The sequence below is a fragment of the Melanerpes formicivorus genome, unplaced genomic scaffold, assembly GCF_026170545.1.
Source record: "Melanerpes formicivorus ecotype bairdi unplaced genomic scaffold, bMelFor1.0.p_v2 SCAF_10, whole genome shotgun sequence".
Classification (NCBI taxonomy): Eukaryota; Metazoa; Chordata; class Aves; order Piciformes; family Picidae; genus Melanerpes; species Melanerpes formicivorus.
The window spans coordinates 20628141-20634140 of NW_027142362.1; positions in this window are offsets into that span (position 1 = coordinate 20628141).

A 6000-nucleotide genomic window follows, 5' to 3' on the forward strand; every position below is an offset into this window, starting at 1 on the left:
AGTACCCATCATAATGTATAATACGTGAAGACAGCAGAGAAAGAGCACCACTCATACTTCCCCAAGGCTCCTCAAACTTTTTCAGAGCAGGGTGTACTGACTCTATTTGCAGGGAAACGCAAGTAATTCCCTACAACAGGTGTCAGTCTTAATCTCTCTTTTCCCCTGTTAAATGCAGCAGTGATAGCACTATACTAACTGTCACACCTGCGCCAAGGTTTTTCGTTTTCTTTGTAGCATGGCCTGGGCTAAAAACTGTCTACTTTTAAACTACAATGTTTGGTTTTATATCTTCCACACTGTCTGTTATGGCTTAAGGCAAAGTTGTCCAAAGCCTCTTCGCAGAAGTTTGCTATCCTCTGATAAAACCATTTAGGAAATATTAGTGAGATAAAAGTACAGCTTGGTGTGGATGGCCAGTGCAGGGCAGTTGCTAGGGGATTAATAGTCTGCTGGGCTGCTGTACAAGTGTAACAGATGTTAGCTGTCTTCTCCAGCATCCTGCTAGACCAGTAGGTAAATTCCCATGTTATTGGGGAGCAACTCTGTGATAGCAGCCAAGCTTCATGTTCAAGCTTCATAACAAGTTTATATTAATAGGCAGAATCCTGAGCAACATTATTTTTTTGTCACCAAAAAATCCCCACTAAACAAGGAAATAATTCCTCTTCTATCTCTTTCTCTTGTAGTCAGTGTTTGCTTTTCCTTGGAAATTCTTGTCATTGCCTTTTCCTTCTCATTTGTTTTTCTCCAGCATGCAGCTGTTTCTGGCTAAGAGGCAGGCAGGCGGATGCTTACTGGCACTATTTGCTGGATTTCCCTTACCCACCAGGCATGAGGAAGACTTGCAAAGGAGGTGTTTGGTGTTGGGGCAGGCTTAAAAATGCCCTCCCCACAGCTGAGTGGGAGCAAATCTATTCCCTCAGGCAGCTTTGAATCAAACTCAACTGGCCAAGTCAATTCAAAAACATGTGTCATGGCGTGGTGGGTTAACGCCTCTTTCTGAAAACAAAAGAAGAAAAGCAGGGTGGAGGGCTTGCGGGTACTTTACACTCCCTGAAGGGCGTTTCCCCCCTGGGAAAGCTGAGTCTGTTCCACTTCCCCCTCCCTGCCCAGCTAGGGTATAAAAAGCAGGACATCATAGCAGTTGGAGCTCCTTTTTGGCTCCTGCCTCTGCTGGATGAGAGCTACTGCAGCTGCCCTCCTGCTCCTCAGCCACGTGGCCGGACCTGATCCTTTTGCCTGCTGCCTCTGCACCTCCTCAGAGAAAGACTGGTTTTGTATTCTTTTTTTTCGGTCCCACTCCCATCCATTCGTGTTCCTTGCCCTTGTGAACCTTGTTTTTCCCTGTTATTGTTATATATATAAATTTGAAGGAAAAAAATTATTTGCCTTTCTACTTCCCAGCTGACTCCAGATTGTTGCTTAGTGGATTTGCTCCTTACCCCTTTTTTTTCCCCTCCTCTCCCTGTTTGGAGGGAGGAGGTGGGGGGGGAGTGGGGAAGAGATTCTCAGCCTTTTCCCATTTGAGCTTTTAACTCTCAGCTAAGGCTCAAACCACTACACATGGGCTCATAAGGTTCTCAGGATTTAAAAAAAAAAAAAAAAAGCAGCTTTATCTGTGAAGTGCTTGTTTGTCCTTGGCTGAAGGAGGAGCTCAGGGCTTGGGGATTCTCACAGCTCAGATTTAAAAGCCAGAATGGGCTGGAGATATGGACCAGCAAATGCAATGCAGGCCTTTAACAGGAGATAGCAAGATTTGCATCCTTGCCCTGCTGCAGACTTCTTGTCACATTCCTGTGGGTGCAGCACACTCAGTGGGAGCCATGGAAGTGCACAAGGTAAAGAGCCTGTTACAAAGATGCTTCCTCAGTCCCTCTTGTTTTGACTTCAGTCTGTATTCTTCATTGGGTTCAATGCAAAGTTGAGCTCATAGGTGAACCTCTCAACTGTTACTGTAGCTTTTTCCTACAATGCTTTCTTACATACTCCAAAAAGGATGTAATTAGTTTCATAAATAATGTACCTTCTAATGAACCTCTTAACTGTGGCACAAGAGTGCAGAGATGATTATAAAAGTCACAGTCAAACTTTTTTGTAGACATACTAGGTAACATACTAAGGAAAAACACTATCAACTGTTCCACTCAAGAAAGGAAGTCTTTGTGACACCAGTAGTGACCCTGTTTTCCTGCAGAGGTTAAGTTGTTCTGGAGCAGGTCTGTGAGGAGGAAGTGAGACCAAACAGGTTTGCTGGGAGGGATGAACCAGGGCCGGTGAGGGCCCCCAGTGGCCAAGGTCCAGCTGAGCTTGGGCAGGGAAGGAGGTAGCTACCAAACCTTTTGTCCTGGCATCTCAGCTCAGCTATGCAACTTCTTCCCCACTGAGGATCATTAGAATGAGACTGTGTCAGCTGCATCTGTGCCTAGTGACATAAGGCCAATGGAAACAGTCTCATGGCACACTGGCACACATACAGGCCAGGCTCTGGTGTTGGTACAGACTGTGTCTCACTAGACACCAGAAAGCCCAACTGGAGACAGATGCGTGTCTGCGGCCCTGCTGACATCTAGGGCAAGTCATCACTGGTAGAAGTGTAGAAAGAGGGAATAAAGGGGAAGCCAACTTGGTAAAGTCGAGTTGATTGTCCAGCTGATGTCTGTCTTTGTTGTGGAGTCAACTTCATCTCCATGGAAAAGGTTTTTCTACTCTATTTTACATGTAATTCCTTCCTACATTCCCCCAGGGGATCTCAGAAGGTATGCTTAGCTCACTGGGGGAACGAGAAGCGCCCATGAAGGGGGGGTGCAATCTCATAACAGTCATTGAAACCACAAGTAACTGTGCTGTTGATTAGTTGTTGTGGTTATGGAAACACTGATGCTTCAGAAATCACTTATGAGCAGAGCAAGAGGACACAGTCTCAGGCTGCTCCAGGGGAGGTTTAGGCTGGATGTTAGGAAGAAGTTCTATACAGAGAGAGTGATTGCCCATTGGAATGGGCTGCCTGGGGAGGTGGTGGAGTCACCATCACTGGAGGTGTTGAGGAGGAGACTTGATGGGGTGCTTGGTGCCATGGGTTAGTTGTTTAGGTGGGTTGGATTGGTTGATGGGTTGTACACAATGATCTTGAAGGTCTCTTCCAACCTGGTTTATTCTATTCTATTCTAAAAATTCTAAATAACAGATTGTGTTTCCTTGTTTTTTTGAAAAAAGAAGTGGTTTATTCAAAAATGAAACTGAAATGAACTCACACTCCCAGCACAGATGTCAAGGAAAATGTCACTGGCTACATCCATCTCTCACACTCTTAAAACAGCAGCTAGGAGAATCTGTGAGAAGCCATGTGCAGCATATTTGAGGCAATTCATTTCCTTGGTGATGAGCTCAAGTGGAAGGACTAGAGCTTTATGATGCAGCTTTTGGTTATATGTTCTGTTACAGGCTGCATGTGGCACAGCAGGCTGTGCATCTTCCCTGTGAAAATACTGTCTGGGGGAGGTTTGAGCACAATGGGCTCCCCTTAAGGGCCAGAAGGCTTTCTAGACCAGGTACATTGGAAAGTTCATTTTAGGTCAGTGACTGAAATAATGAGCCAGTTAAGTAATTACATCTTACTTAAGTTTTGTGATGGCCATGCTGCAACTGAGTACTCCATCTAGGGGTTCTGACTGCTTAAACTGGTTGATTGATGAAGTCACTGTGACAATTTTGTTAATGTTTTCACATAGTTATACCTGGCTTGTTTTGGTCTGTCCTGCTCTGCAAAAGTTGTTTGGATCTGCTTGGGCAAATGCTCCATAGGGCATTACAGAGGACACATAGGACTCTATAGAGGCTCATTAGAACTCTACAGTGGCTCTGTAGAGGCTCCATAGTACTCCATAGGGCTACATAGAGGGTCCATGGGGCTCCATAGGGCTCTGTAGAGGCTCCATACGGTATTATAGAGGCTGCATTAGGCTCTATAGAGGCTCCATTGAGACTCTAAAGGGCACTACAGAGGCTCTATAGAGGCTCCTTAGGGCTCTATAGAGGCTCCTTAGGGCACTATAGAGGCTGCATTGGGCTCCATAGAGGCTACATAGGGCTGTACAGAGGCTCCATAGGGGTCTACAGATACTCTATAGAGGTTCCATAGAGGTCTATAGAATCTGTATAGAGGCTCCATAGGGCTCTATACAGGCTCTATAGAGGTTCCTTAGGGCACTAGAGAAGCTCCACAAGGCTCCTTAGGGGTCTATAGAAGCTCCAAAAGGCTCCATAGTGCTCTATAGAGGCTCATAGGGCTCTATAGAGGCTCTAAAGTGGCTCCATAGGGATCTATAGAGGTTCTGTAGGGCTATTTATGGCACTGCAGAGGCTCCATAGGGCTCTATAGTGGCTCCATAGGGCTCTATAGTGGCTCCTTAGGGCTCTATAGTGTCTCTCGAAAGGCTCTGTAGAGGCTCCATAGGGCTCCATTGGGATCTATAGAAGATCCTTAGGGCTCTATAGAGGCTCATAGTGGCTCAATAGAGGCTGCATGGGACTCCATAGAGGCTCCATAGGGTATTATAGAGGCTGCATAGGCCTCTATGGAGGCTATAATGGTCAATATAGAGGTTTCTTAGGCATACATAGAGACTCCCAAGGGCTCTACAGAGGTTCAATAGGCCTCAACAGAGGCAACCATGGTATATAGAGAGGCTACATCAGAATCTATAGAGGCTGCATAGGACTCTATAGAGGCTACCATGGTCTACATAGAGGCTCCAATGGTCAATACAGAGGCTCCATAGGCCTCTACAGAGGCAACCATGGTTTATATAGAGGTTCCATAGGCTGTTATAGAGGCTGCATAGGACTCTATAGAGGCTATCATGGTCTACATAGAGGCTCCAACGGTCAATATAGAGGTTCCATAGGCCTCCATAGAGGCTCCCACTGGCTCTTCATGGCCAGCTGGAGCAGGGAGGTGATACTCCCCCTGTACACTGCACTGGTTAGGCCACACCTTGAGTACTGTGTCCAGTTCTGGGCCCCTCAGTTTAGGAAGGAGGTTGACTTCGCTGGAGTGTGTCCAGAGAAGGGCAACGAAGCTGGTGAGGGGTTTGGAACACAAGTCCTATGAGGAGAGGCTGAGGGAGCTGGGGTTGCTTAGCCTGGAGAAGAGAAGACTCAGGGGTGACCTTATTGCTCTCTACAACTACCTGAAGGGAGGTTGTAGACAGGTGGAGGTTGATCTCTTCTCCCAGGCAACCAGCATTAGAACAAGAGGACACAGTCTCAGGCTGCTCCAGGGGAGGTTTAGGCTGGATGTTAGGAAGAAGTTCTATACAGAGAGAGTGATTGCCCATTGGAATGGGCTGCCTGGGGAGGTGGTGGAGTCACCATCACTGGAGGTGTTGAGGAGGAGACTTGATGGGGTGCTTGGTGCCATGGGTTAGTTGTTTAGGTGGGTTGGATTGGTTGATGGGTTGTACACAATGATCTTGAAGGTCTCTTCCAACCTGGTCTATTCTATTCTATTCTATTCTATTCTATTCTATTCTATTCTATTCTATTCTATTCTATTCTATAATTTATTGTGAATTTATTTCTATTCAGATAATTTCAAGTTATTTCAATTTATTTGTATTTGTTTTGATGATTTTCATTCACATTTAATAATCTTCCTTCCATTTAGTTTATTTACATTCAGACCATAGCCTTATTTAATCTTATTCAATTTTCACTTATTTAGATTTAAGATATTTATACCCAGATAATTTGTTGTTAATTTATTTATAGTTAGATCATGTTAAATTATTTACTTTTTATTTATATTCAGATAATTTTCATTATTTCAGGTGGTTAATCTCATTTATGTTTGAGGTTTTTTATCTTCATTCAGCTATTTTATTTTCAGTTCCTTTCTATGCAGCTTACTTTATTTTGTATCTATTAATTCTACTCAATCATTAACAGCTGCCCACCCTCCCCCCCCCACCCCCAATCCCCACCCAAGATTGGGGACCA